The sequence below is a fragment of the Rosa chinensis genome, chromosome 6, assembly GCF_002994745.2.
Source record: "Rosa chinensis cultivar Old Blush chromosome 6, RchiOBHm-V2, whole genome shotgun sequence".
Classification (NCBI taxonomy): Eukaryota; Viridiplantae; Streptophyta; class Magnoliopsida; order Rosales; family Rosaceae; genus Rosa; species Rosa chinensis.
This window is the reverse complement of record NC_037093.1, coordinates 35,230,716-35,242,833: the sequence shown is the minus strand read 5'-3', so window position 1 is coordinate 35,242,833 and position 12,118 is coordinate 35,230,716. Positions and strand designations below refer to the sequence as shown.

At 37.1% G+C, this 12,118-nt stretch overlaps 1 long non-coding RNA gene and 1 pseudogene across 1 annotated transcript; both read left to right on the top strand.

Annotated features, from left to right (window-relative positions):
* Nucleotides 1-1,513: 1,513 nt before the first annotated feature.
* LOC112171238 lies at nucleotides 1,514-2,603 on the top strand (annotated as a pseudogene).
* Nucleotides 2,604-3,863: 1,260 nt separating this feature from the next.
* Nucleotides 3,864-4,584, top strand: LOC121049852. Its single transcript, XR_005801455.1, has 3 exons — nucleotides 3,864-3,886; nucleotides 4,198-4,249; nucleotides 4,467-4,584. It is a non-coding gene; the product is annotated as an uncharacterized LOC121049852 (long non-coding RNA).
* Nucleotides 4,585-12,118: the final 7,534 nt, after the last annotated feature.

Below are 12,118 nucleotides of genomic sequence, written 5' to 3'. Positions count from 1 at the left end.
TATTAAGGCAGCAGTGATTTAGCCCTATTAGTAGCCGCTTAGACAGGAGGTCGTTAGGCAAAGTTGTGGCATGTTGAAGGCTAGTCCTTAGGCTGATACTGTGTTAAGGCTTTTAAGAAAAAAATATTGGTTGTTACTGTGTAAAATTATAAAAGGGTTAAAGGGAATAAAGTGTGTCCACTATTGTATAAAGGAAAAGGTTGTGGACTTTTGTGCTAAAAGAAAGGTTGTCTGGTAGTCCTTTGTAGTTGTCTATAGTTTATATATGGTTTGTTGAGTTCATTCTTGTGTGGATTTTACGAACTCGGTTTTTATCCTAGATGGTCCTTTACAACAATAATGTTTACTTGGCATGTAATTAACTAAGAAAATTATGCTCAACCACCATTTAATGTAAATCCAAGAGCAGAAAAAATTATTTTTAAGTTCAGTTGTTTTGTTTCCTAATGTTGGATTTACATATAATGGTGATTGAGCTTAATTAAACTACAAAAAAGAATTCATTTGGCTTCACCAGTTAGCGTCGGCGTCAGAATGTCGTCGCCATTGATCAAAAATTCGCTACGGCAAATGCGGCGTCGCAAAGAAAAAAATTATTTGCCATGGCATGGTGTCGCCGTCGCATAAATATGCCTTCAATTGCTACGGCATATTCTTTCCGTCGCTAAATTTCTCTACTTTTAACTACTGTAGAACATGCCGTCGTGTATTTTCATTTTATACATTTATATTTTTTGACTTTTGGGTGGATATAGGTGCCAAAATTAAACATGTCGGAAGCTTTTTAGGTTTTTGTGTTCAGAAACATTGTTCTTGACTACTTGTTCGCGCTCCCTCCATCTGCTATTTCCTGCTCACTCCGTCCAGTTCTGACAGCGAAGTCAACCATAGCAATCCGCGAAGTCGACTTTTGCTAGTTCAGCTCCACCTCCTTCCTATTTTTCTTCCTCTTTCTGCATATTCAATTCGTCCCTCAGACCCTAATACCCAGAAATCAATTAGATCTGTCCGTCTCTCGCTTTGTGGCCTGCATCTTGTCGATCTCCACTGTCAAAATAGGTCAGAAGCTCAAAGCTCAATTCTTTTCATGTTTTGGGAGCTAATCAAAACCAAGATTCGATTTGGCTTGGGTTTACTCCAAGAAATTAGTCTTTTATTTCAACAAATCAAATGGGATATTTGTTTTTTTGGGCTTTGGGCACTAACACACAGGGGCGGATCCAGCCACAGGCTGGGTAGGGCTCAAGCCCCACCGGGCTTTGGGGGGCAAAAAAAGAAAAAGTATATAGCCTTGTTTTTTTTTTTGTTTGGGAACTACTCCTCTCCTTCCAAGTCCCACCGCCGAACTCGGTTGGAGACTTGGAGCACTCCCTAGTCCATTTCACAGAACGCAGCAACCCATGTCCTGTCTCCGAGCTCCGCCTCCAGGTATCTCACTATCTCTCTCTCCCTCTCTGTCTTCTTCTCCTCCTCGGCTCCTCTAGTCCTCCTCTTCTTCTCTTCTGAGTTTCTGATGGGTTCAATTTCAAATGGTTTTGATTTCCTTTTGATCTTGATCTTGATTTTAATTAAGGTAATGATACTGATTGAGTTTCAAATGGGTTCAATTTCCTTTTGAATTTTTGATCTTGATCACTTGATGTTGATTTAAATTAAATTAAGGTAATGATACTGATTGGGTAGTTAGCTTTGGGTTTGATAACTTGATTTCCATTTAATGTTGATTTCTTCTTCAATTGCAGTTTGTAGCTTTGTATGATTCATGACTGCATCTTTTGACAAATTATGGTTTTGTGCATGAGATAGGGTGTGTTGGAAGTAGTTGGATGTGTTTGACGCGAAGAGTTAGCTGGTTGGGAGATGGTACCTGAAGGGGTGGGTTTACTTGGTTAAGCCATTAAATTTCTTAATGTAGTAAGCTAATGATTTCAGGGGTGCCAAAACTGTGCTGACTAACCTTGGACTATTTGGTTACATATACAGGTGCGGCTAGAAGCACAAACCGATATGTGTTGGCTTTGCGAGCAGCCACAGGTGTGTAACTTAAAGGATAAACTATATGGCTACTGTTTGATTTGCAGGATAAACTCTGTGTGTGTGCTAGTTTTGGTTAATGCAGAAACTGTTAATGCTGATCGAGATGCGTGGCTACCAAGGTGTCTATAACTTGGAAAAGAAGGTGCGTATTGTGTGCAAAAATTTGCTCCCTCTCTGTTTCTGGGTGCTTATTTTGTACTGGACCTAACTTATTTACATGTTTCAGATATATGAAGCTGCTATTAGAGGTCTCACCCTGGTTGAAGTTTCTATTTCCACTTCCAAATCCACAAGATCCATTTTCCTTGAAGCCGGGGTCTATATCTGCAAACGTTGATCAATCTAGAACATCTGAAGCTGGAAGATCTTTGAGTCTCAATGCAGCCATAGCTGGTGCACGAGCAGCTGCTAAACAGTTCTCCAAAAAAGCTCAAACTTTTCCAACTACCTCCGTAAATGATGCAGCTAAATCTGTGACAGTTCCAATCATTTTTCTGGAAGGTGCGTTCCCTATTATACATGTGTTGAATTTTGTAAATGCCATTGCTAGACCTTCCGCAGTCTGAACTCTTCTTCTTTTTAATCAACCTCATTCATAATGAACAACATAGTTCATCTTATGGGGTAAAAATGTTTCAACAGTGCCTTATGGACTGGTTAATTTTGTGTAAATTGAAAAAGATCCCCAAGGGGACAAGCTGAAGTACACAAAAAATATTCGTAGGGGAGATAGCAATGGTGTTAGGATTGTGATTAAATGGAGTTGCATAGCTGAATTGTGGATTACGGTTCCATTTTAGTTAACAATTTCCTAGTTAAATGGTGTTAGGTGTGTGCCTGCTGTTAATTTTGGGATTCTACTCGGTTATTAAGTCGAAAAGAATGTTGTAGATAAAAAGATTGCATTGCATACTGGTATAAGTGAGAAGGATCAATCATGGAAGGTTTAAATGTGCATTTGTTGTGTGTTTGTATGATGAACATTTGTAAATGATGTATCCGGTTCTTTAATATTTTGTCAATTTTGAGGAAAGTGGGTTCTTAATAATCTCATTTCTGTGTTATGATGCAGAGCCATAATGTTGTAGATTATAATGAAAAAGTGGTGGATGGATTTTAAGACGTGTATGGAATTACCCTGAATTCCTTTAGACAATGGAAGATGCCGTTGTTGGTGGAATTTCAAGCTGTATCAGTTTCAGATAATGTCGACTATGATGTCATATTAGTTAACAGGTTTGTTGATACTGAACTCCAACAACTCGAGAAAAGAGCATATGCTGCATCTCTAGAGTGGATTTCTCAACATGGTCTACTTTTAAGTGGCTTGATTAAGAAGATTGTTGATATTGTTGTTGATAGAATGGGTCGTCCAGTTGGAGATGCGGATGAGATTTTAAGAAGGTGGAAAATAAGGAGGCATGAGTTGCGAAATTCAATGAACACTATCATTCTTCCCCTTGGAAAAATTGATGTTGGACATTCACGCCACCGGGCCCTTCTCTTTAAGGTTGTGGCAATTTGTAAAACTCACCTTAATTGTCAATCTGAATCATTGGAAAATTATGTGCACCATTCAACTTATCTAGCATGTTGTTACTTTTTTTTCTTTCAAAAATCCGACTATAGTCCCATTGTTTTTTCCTTTTGAAAAATTGATCATTACCTTATGCTTAAATCTAATGAAGGTTTTCTAGGCCTTTGAAGGAATTTTTGACATAGTTAATTCTTTTTTGCCTCTAGTTTTAGGTACTAGCTGATAAGATAAATCTTCCATGTATGCTGGTCAAAGGTAGCTACTACACGGGTACTAATGATGGAGCTGTAAAATTGATAGTGGAATTGGAAGGTAATGTCCTCTAACTCTTGATCTCTCTTTATGCATAATTTTCTGGTGAAACTAATTCATTAAGTTTTATGTTTTACATGTATTCTCTGCATTAATGTTCATTTGATGCCCGTCTAGTTTGAAGTTGTTAGGATTTGAATTTACGATCATGTTTAAATGAGGATAATAGAATCAAAGGTACATGCAATTTGTTTTTGCCTTGCTACTACAATTCCATTCACATTTCCATCAGATTAAGGTGGTTGATGCATGCTTTAAAATTTTCTGAAACTGTTATTGATCTAAGTGAATGTGTTTGCCATACCATGCAGTGAATATATTATTGATCTGATGGGTGCTTCTGGAACACTAATTCCTGCTAAGGTACCTACTAGTCACCTCCCAAATTCTTTTTTTGCCATAAGGAGCTTTCAAGATCCCACAGAAATGTCTACGGAGATGCCCAAAGATTTGTGTTTACTACAAGCTGAACGAAAACAAAAAGTCTAGAATTATGAGATTGATGAGCAGTTCATTTCATATCTAATTGCCCTTAGTAACAAACTCGTACTGCATCATATCTAATTATCTTCCTTGTTAGTTCAATTTTGTTAGTTTGGAATGAAGAAAGTGATGGAATTGGACTGGTTTGAAAGACTTGCTTGCTATATTCATCTGACTAGCTATGTGATTGTGTCATGCAGATGTGGTTCATGATGTGTCTTAGCATATGGAAGAGGTGAGCCATAATATTTTTATAGGAACTGAGTTACCAGAAACAATTTGCATGGGCCTCTTTGCCATTAACTTTTTTGGGACATATTGTGCTCGGAGCATTAGAACCAAATGGTAGATAATTGAATGTAATTTGAATTATGCTGATTTCATTATGCAGGATGGTCTGGTAATTTATTTGGGTTGTTTTTCTCAAATTCCTTTTAGATTAATAGGCATGGCTTAATTATTGTCGTACCTATAGCTTTGTAGTTGCTTCTACATTTGCAAGGAAAAAATTATTTTTGGAAAGAAGTTTCTGAAGAAGAATGATAATGTAGGTCATCATAATTTTTTTATTATTATTCTTACTGACAATAAACCTTGCCTTAAGAATAACGATGACTGAGATAAGAAGAAGAAAGTTTTGCCTTTTTTCTTGGATTTCTTTTTCATGCAATTGATGTGTTTTTGTTACTGGTCTCCAGCTTTTTGGTCTCTAATGCCTCATGATCAAGGTGGAATATATGCCCCAGTTGAGCTTTCGTCTTCTTTGTCATTCTTGTCAGTTCATGTCACTATATTTGAACAACATTTATCTTGCTTATAGTACAATTGGTGTATGTACGATGCCTTTTATATTTCTCTATTGTACTTATGTAATCTCTCATGTCAGATACCTTACTTGTCAGATTGTCAAACTAGCTAGTTAATTAAGTGATTAATCTAAAGATTGTCTGATTATGTATATTCCAAGTTTGAGAACATATCTTTTCTCTTGTCTAGACATTATTCCGCAATGTTAAAAGAAAAACCTTAGTTATGACTCTTCAGTATATCTTGATGTTTTTGATTTTGATGAAGAGACTTAGCCAATTTGGTTTTTCCATACATGTGACTTTGCGTGAATTATTTTTTATTGTTTTTGGTTACAGGTTCTTTGCATTATAATCTCATTGTTCGATCTGTGTCATTTGTCTTCCTCTTATCATAAGCTCTATCTACTGGTTTTGATTCTAGGTAAGGCTCTTCTTTTCATTATATCGTTGTCAATGATACTATTTGGTTGTAAATGTAGTGGAAAGTGCCCTTGATCTTTGTCTATTGCATTTTGTTTTAATTGGTAGTTGGGGTTCTGATATAAAATCTATGACAGGAATTCTATAATTCTTATTATTATTTTTATTCCTCAATGTCTTCTCCAAAGTAATGAAGCTCCCTTATCCTACATGTGTTTTATGAATTTGCATATATATATATATGTGTGTGTGTGTGTGTGCGCATTGGATTAATTAGATGTTAATCTAATATACATATTGTATGATGTGTGTTCATTAATTAAATTTTTAGTTTTGTTTATTTCTGCTTGATGTTATGTTGTTCATTTAATGTAGATATTTATTGTTAGTATAGTTGGTTTATATTTTCATACTTAGCTATTTTTTTTACTGTTTTTCCAGTTGACATAGATATTGATAAGGGAAAAAATGGACATGATTATATCGTTATTATTTTTATCTTCGACAAATTTGTTTATATACATGTTTGTGTATATATATGCATGATTATGTAAATATTGAATGTGTATAAAATGATCTGTGTAGATATTGAGATTGCTAGCTAAGATAGGTTGAAGACTTAGGCTGCAGTTTTGGTTGTTGATTTGAGTTTATGAACAAACTGTGTTAGCTTTAGCTTTTTTATATGGCTGAGAGGATAAAAGTATGAGTCTAATATCATTTCAATTTCACTTATTGTATGACAGTAGATGAAACTCTTGCTGGAAGTTAATTTTTTTTCCCAGTTTTGAAGAAAGAAAGGGAAGCTGTGTTTGCGTGCTTCAATGATTTTGTATTATTTGTTATGTGTTTCGTTTCAGAATTACAAATGCATGTTATGTGTGTATGGAGTAAGCCAAAATCATCATGTTCTATAACAAATATAATGAGGATAACATTCATGTAGCAGTTCTTAAACATTCCCAGATTCTGAATTCAAACTACGTGTAGTGACAATATCTGATTTGTGCATGTTTCATTTTTCATGTGAATCCGGTTTGATATTTGTATACTTGTGCATTATGTGATAGGTTCAAGATGCAACCAGTGGCCATGAATTTAGAAGGGAGTCCATAGGAGAAGGAGTTCATCCACAGTCAACTAGTGATCAAGAAATTGAGCATGCTCTAGTACTCACCAAGCCCCTCTAGTTAATGATAAATAGTATTGTGGTCAAGGATGCTTTTGAACAATATTAAGTTTGGCAACTTTTCCTTTCAGTTATCTAGTATGGTAGGACATTATAATTATGAAAGACTGTAGTTTGGTTAATTTCAGTTTGTACTTGGTAGTGGAATATAACTTGGCACTTATCTTTTGATTATATAATTTCAGTTGTGAGATAGCTATGATTGAAAGAATTATTTTGGTGCTTTATATTGTTTTACGATATCTTTTGATTAAGTGTGTAAAATGGCAGAAAAAAATTTGGTTTGAAAAAATTGAGTGGTCGATTGGTTGCGACGGTTATTAGCTGTTGCTAAAGCTTCATATGAAAACTACTTGGGGTGGCGACGGCAATGACGCCGTCGCAATTTTAGAGGGAAAATCAATTTCCCACTTATTTCTAATCAAATTTGGAGGGAAAATTTCTGGAAAAATAAAAAAATATGAAAAAAAAGTTTATTGCAAACAACAGCATCTGCCATAGCAAATAGGTTACTTGCGATGGCGTTTTCAGTCGCTACATGCGGTCGCCTAATAAGTGACCAAATCATTGCTACTCTTGTTGCCGTCGCTAAATCTGGTTGCGACGGCGTTTTGCCGTAGCCACGAGCAATGGCGACGCCACCAACGACAACGGTGTAATTGCCGTCGCCATTGGTCTTTTGCGACGGCAAACAGACTTTCCACGACTGCACAAAGCCGTGGCAAAATGAATTCTTTTTTGTAGTGTTATTTTGATAGTTTTCCACAGTCCTTTACTATTGATGGTAATTGTTAATAAAAAAAAAATCCTTCAATTTTTATTTTTAGATTTAGACTACGCATTTTTTTTCATGAGAAAATGAAATGTTCTTCTCATGTTTTTGTTTTGGCCAAATATTATGAATTTTTACATTTTGTTTTTTGACAAGAAAACGAGATTATGAATTATACATGTAATCACTTTCAGTTGTAATATTTTAAAGCAAAAATAGGAAAGCTATGGCAACATAGTTGATTTTTTTTTTTGGCTCATAATGATGACGTCAATTTTATATATGATTGACAAAATTACACAACTAATCAATTCTTTTCGAACACGATAAAAATGAGAACTACTTAATTACTCACACTTTTTCTTTTCGATGAAAAGAGGTCAGCCCATTAAATATATTCAGCAAGCAGTATAAAAACGAAACACCCCTATGGGGTCGACAGAAAGAATCGTTTCTTAGGGAACCTTAAAAACCTATTCTAACATAAGAATAAGACCCAGGAAACCCCTAGTACACCCACCTTTTAAGGAGATTAAGCACCATTATTCTAAACAAAGATCATAAACCTCCGAAGCAAATAGTAAAATGAACCCTCAGAGGAATTGATCCTTGCGACCTAAAAATAAATTTAAATAATATGAGAAATAAGAGGAGGAGACTCCCCTTCCATAACTCCTTCCTTCAACACACCATCCACCTTAGAAATCCATGTGTCAATGGCATTCACTAAAGCTCCAGTATCACCAATTTTGTCCCCCTGAGACTTCCATTTCCGAGGTTTCTTCACTTGCTCTTCCAACCCAAGAATTCGAGCAGATTTGGGTTTATTCTTACTCCCCCGAGGTCATCCAAGTTTCTTTTTCTTGGGAGAAACTATAATTTTGCCATTCTTATGCTGCAGCAACAAAGTTGTGTTTTCATCAACTTGCAACTCAGAAGAGGGCAGAGCAAGATATCTTTTCCCAACCTCGGCAAGTTCAAATGCAGCCTTACGCTTCGAACCCACAGGCACCAAATCCGAACCCAACAGATCCAATGCCTTTTTCTTCTCTATCTTCTTTGCAGCCAAACCATTTTACAACTCTATCATTTTAGGCAGTGAAGTGGATGGCACCATGGAAGCCCAATTCTTAAAACAATTAACCCCACCCAGTTCTGCAAGAAAATTGTCAACACAAATAAGAACCCCCGAGATCGGGGCCGAAGTTAACCCTACATCACACAAAAATGCATGGGCTCCCACGACCTCATGCAAACCATGCTGCACTTCGGTGGCCATGTGCCTCCCTACCAGCTATATATGTGCATCACGTCCCTCCGTCTGTACCAGAACCTCCCCCAAAACCACTCCAGATCCTGAGTTGGTATTATGTTCCTCCAACGATAAGCTGGCCATCGCCGCAACCGGCGGCCTTCGAAGCAACTCCTCCTTCTCATTCACTAGGAAGCCATCATGCTCAAAGAGACCGCAATCCCTGCAGAAACCCTTCACTTTCTCATAAATCAAAGTGATCTTAGGTTCAACCATGGAGGAGAATTCAAACAACATCCAAGTACGAATCCGACGATGAGTATCCAACGTTAGGTGAATTCTTTGCTCCTCCTCCTTCAGGCGAAGAGCCGTTTGATCGAACCTGATCACTTGACCAATGGTGGAACCAATTAGGGTTAGGGCAGCCTTATTGCGTAGACCTACCAGCAAACCTTTTACCGCCACCCATGTCTCCAATCTCCACAGAGGGACAGCCTCCACCGAGCCCACCCCATCATAAACACCTAGCATGAGCATCGTGTTCCTATAGAACCACAGACCACCATGGGCACAGTTACGATCTGCTTAGCGATCAAACTGGAACAAGAACCGATCCCCTACATCTAGGATCGTAAGCCCTGACTTGATTCGCCAAATTGAAGATATGGTACCCTTGAAGCCAAGAAACAGAGCTTTTGGGCCGAGCAGACGACCCACCATGTACCAGTGGTCATCCTACAGAGCTGCCGACCCTGCCAGATCAAGAGAAACCCGAGCAGAACCATTGGATCCGACCGTAAGACAGATAGAGGAGTTCGCCATGACCTCCTAGGTTAAGGTCTGGGGAATTTTGTCGAAGAAGAAAACTTCCGCGAGAAAACCTAGCAGAGAGAGACGGCTAAGTCAGTTTTCTGATTACTCACACATTTCCATATCACTCAAACACAAAAAGCAAATAATCAAAGGACTAAATGCAGTTTATTACCATAATTTTACACTGAAAATCATGTCAATTTTTTATGTTTTAATTTCATCAGCAACACCCTTTTACTTACCAATTTGATCAATCTAGTCAAATCCATCAATTTTGACTATTAAATGCTTATGTGGCTCAAATATTGCCCACATTTATTGATGACTTGACAATGACTTGGGAATGAATAATGACAAATGGGTCCCAAAATAAAGCCAAACCCCCAAATTTCCCAACTGGATCCAAATTAGACATTCCAAGTGAGCCACATAAGCATTTAACGGTCAAAATAGATGAATTGGACTAGACTGCACTACAAGAAAATGACTCTTTTACCGCGCACATTTTACGGCGTGCATCAATGAGTGCTTTAATAGACATACATTTATGGCGCACTTTCACGGCATTCCGTTAATACCCTTTCTAATATAGTCTTTTACGGCGTGCATTAGATGCATGCCATTAATTAATGTCAATTTTCATTTGGTCTTTTATGATGCATAGATGCACGCCGTCAATGTCAATTTTCATTTGGTCTTTTATGGCATGCATTAGATACACACCGTAATAGTGTTATCTTTTACAGCCTGCAAGAATGTGTGCCGTTAATGTGGTTTTTAATATAGTCTTTTATAGCATGCATTAATGTGTGCCGTTAAAGTATAAGGCGCGAAATTTTCACCAAAGTTTTTATTTCCTCCCCATCTCTTCCCTATACACTTTCTAATTCTATTTTTTTTTCATTTCATAAAACAAAACTTTTCTCTCTCCCCGACAGACCTTAATTTTCCATCTCTTCCCTCCATGTCTCTTCCCACTGCCGAGTCGCCGTTCAGTGGATTTGCTCTCCGCTGAGTCTCCGGCCACCTCCCACCACCACCACGTTTTCTGCTCTTGTCATCGAGATGTCGTGGATCGATTGAGATCCAAACTAAAGAACATTAAAGTGATCGATCACCGCTTTAGGAGATTCAGGCCACCGGAATCTGGGTCTTGAAGTTTCTGAAACCCATTTGGAGAAAGTTGAGAACTTTGGCCTTGTCTTGCTCATTTTCTATCTGGGTTTTTTTCTCTCGCCAAATCAAGGTACAATTTTTTTCACTTATTGTTTCAGCTTTCATCTTTTGAATTGTGGGAAGGCTTCTTGTTTGCTTACTTTGCCTAGTTTGTTGGTTTGAATATCTGTATCTACATTTGAGAGTTTAATTTTGATCAATGTTGACTGTTCTAAGCTTTAGTGGGGCTTTATAGTTTCATTTCGGGGAATCAAATCCCATTTTGGGTCTATTGAGTTGTGTTCAATATTACAGGGATCAAGCAGAGGTAGCGATTTGGGGAAAAGAGGAGAGACTGCAAGTTTGGATACCCAAGGTGAATTTGTGCTCTAATATCCTTAGTATGGTTTCATTATGTTTTGCTTCAGACACGATTGATTAATTCAAGTTTTGGGTTTATGGGATTCCTATCATATTAAGGGTTTCAAATGAATCCCGTTTTGGGCAGTTTAATTGGTATTGAAATCTGGGAGTTAACACTAAGTACTAATGAAATTCATATATTTGTCTTAGGCTGAAAGATTGGTGGGGATTTGGGTGGAGTTTGCTTAGTCTACGTTACCTGTAAGTGATCTTTATCTTAGCTGGTGTTTGCTTTTTAATTACTGATCTTGGTTTACTGAATAGCTCTATGTCTTTCTATATCTATAATTAAGCGTACATATATATATATATATAATTGTATATACCCGTTTATATATGAACAAATGCACAACAATGATTTGGCCTCGTGGTGAGAGGTTTGATTCAAGTAAATGGTTGATTACTGGAAGTATTAGATACTTGAAACTTTGTTGTAAAGCTTAACAGAGATCAAGCATGCCGTTTCTTTTCCGGGTGCAAATTTTGCTGTTTCTTTTGCTGAACAGAGTGAAGGTGACTCTGACTAACCTAGTTCAACAAAGCATCAGCATAAGTTCTTAGGTAAGATCTATTTTGGTTTGTGGTTTTAGATGAGGTTGTTGTACATGTCACATAGATGTTTATAGTAGCTAAATGAATACATGTGCTTGTGTGTCAACATATAAACTGTGATAAGGAATAGTTTGACATTTTTAAGTCTCGGCATAATTACATTAGTAAAAAATTAGTGTTGTTGGAGGTGTTTAGTATTAAGAAATTAAGAAATTTGACAAAGGAATAGAAGCCAGTTCAATTGTTTAAGTCTTTTGGTAGCGAGAATCGAACAATGTTAAGGTTTTGAACTTTAATTCTTGCCATACTGTTTTGCTGCACATGTGATGGAGATGCATCTTTTCCTGCTTTGAATTATATTTCC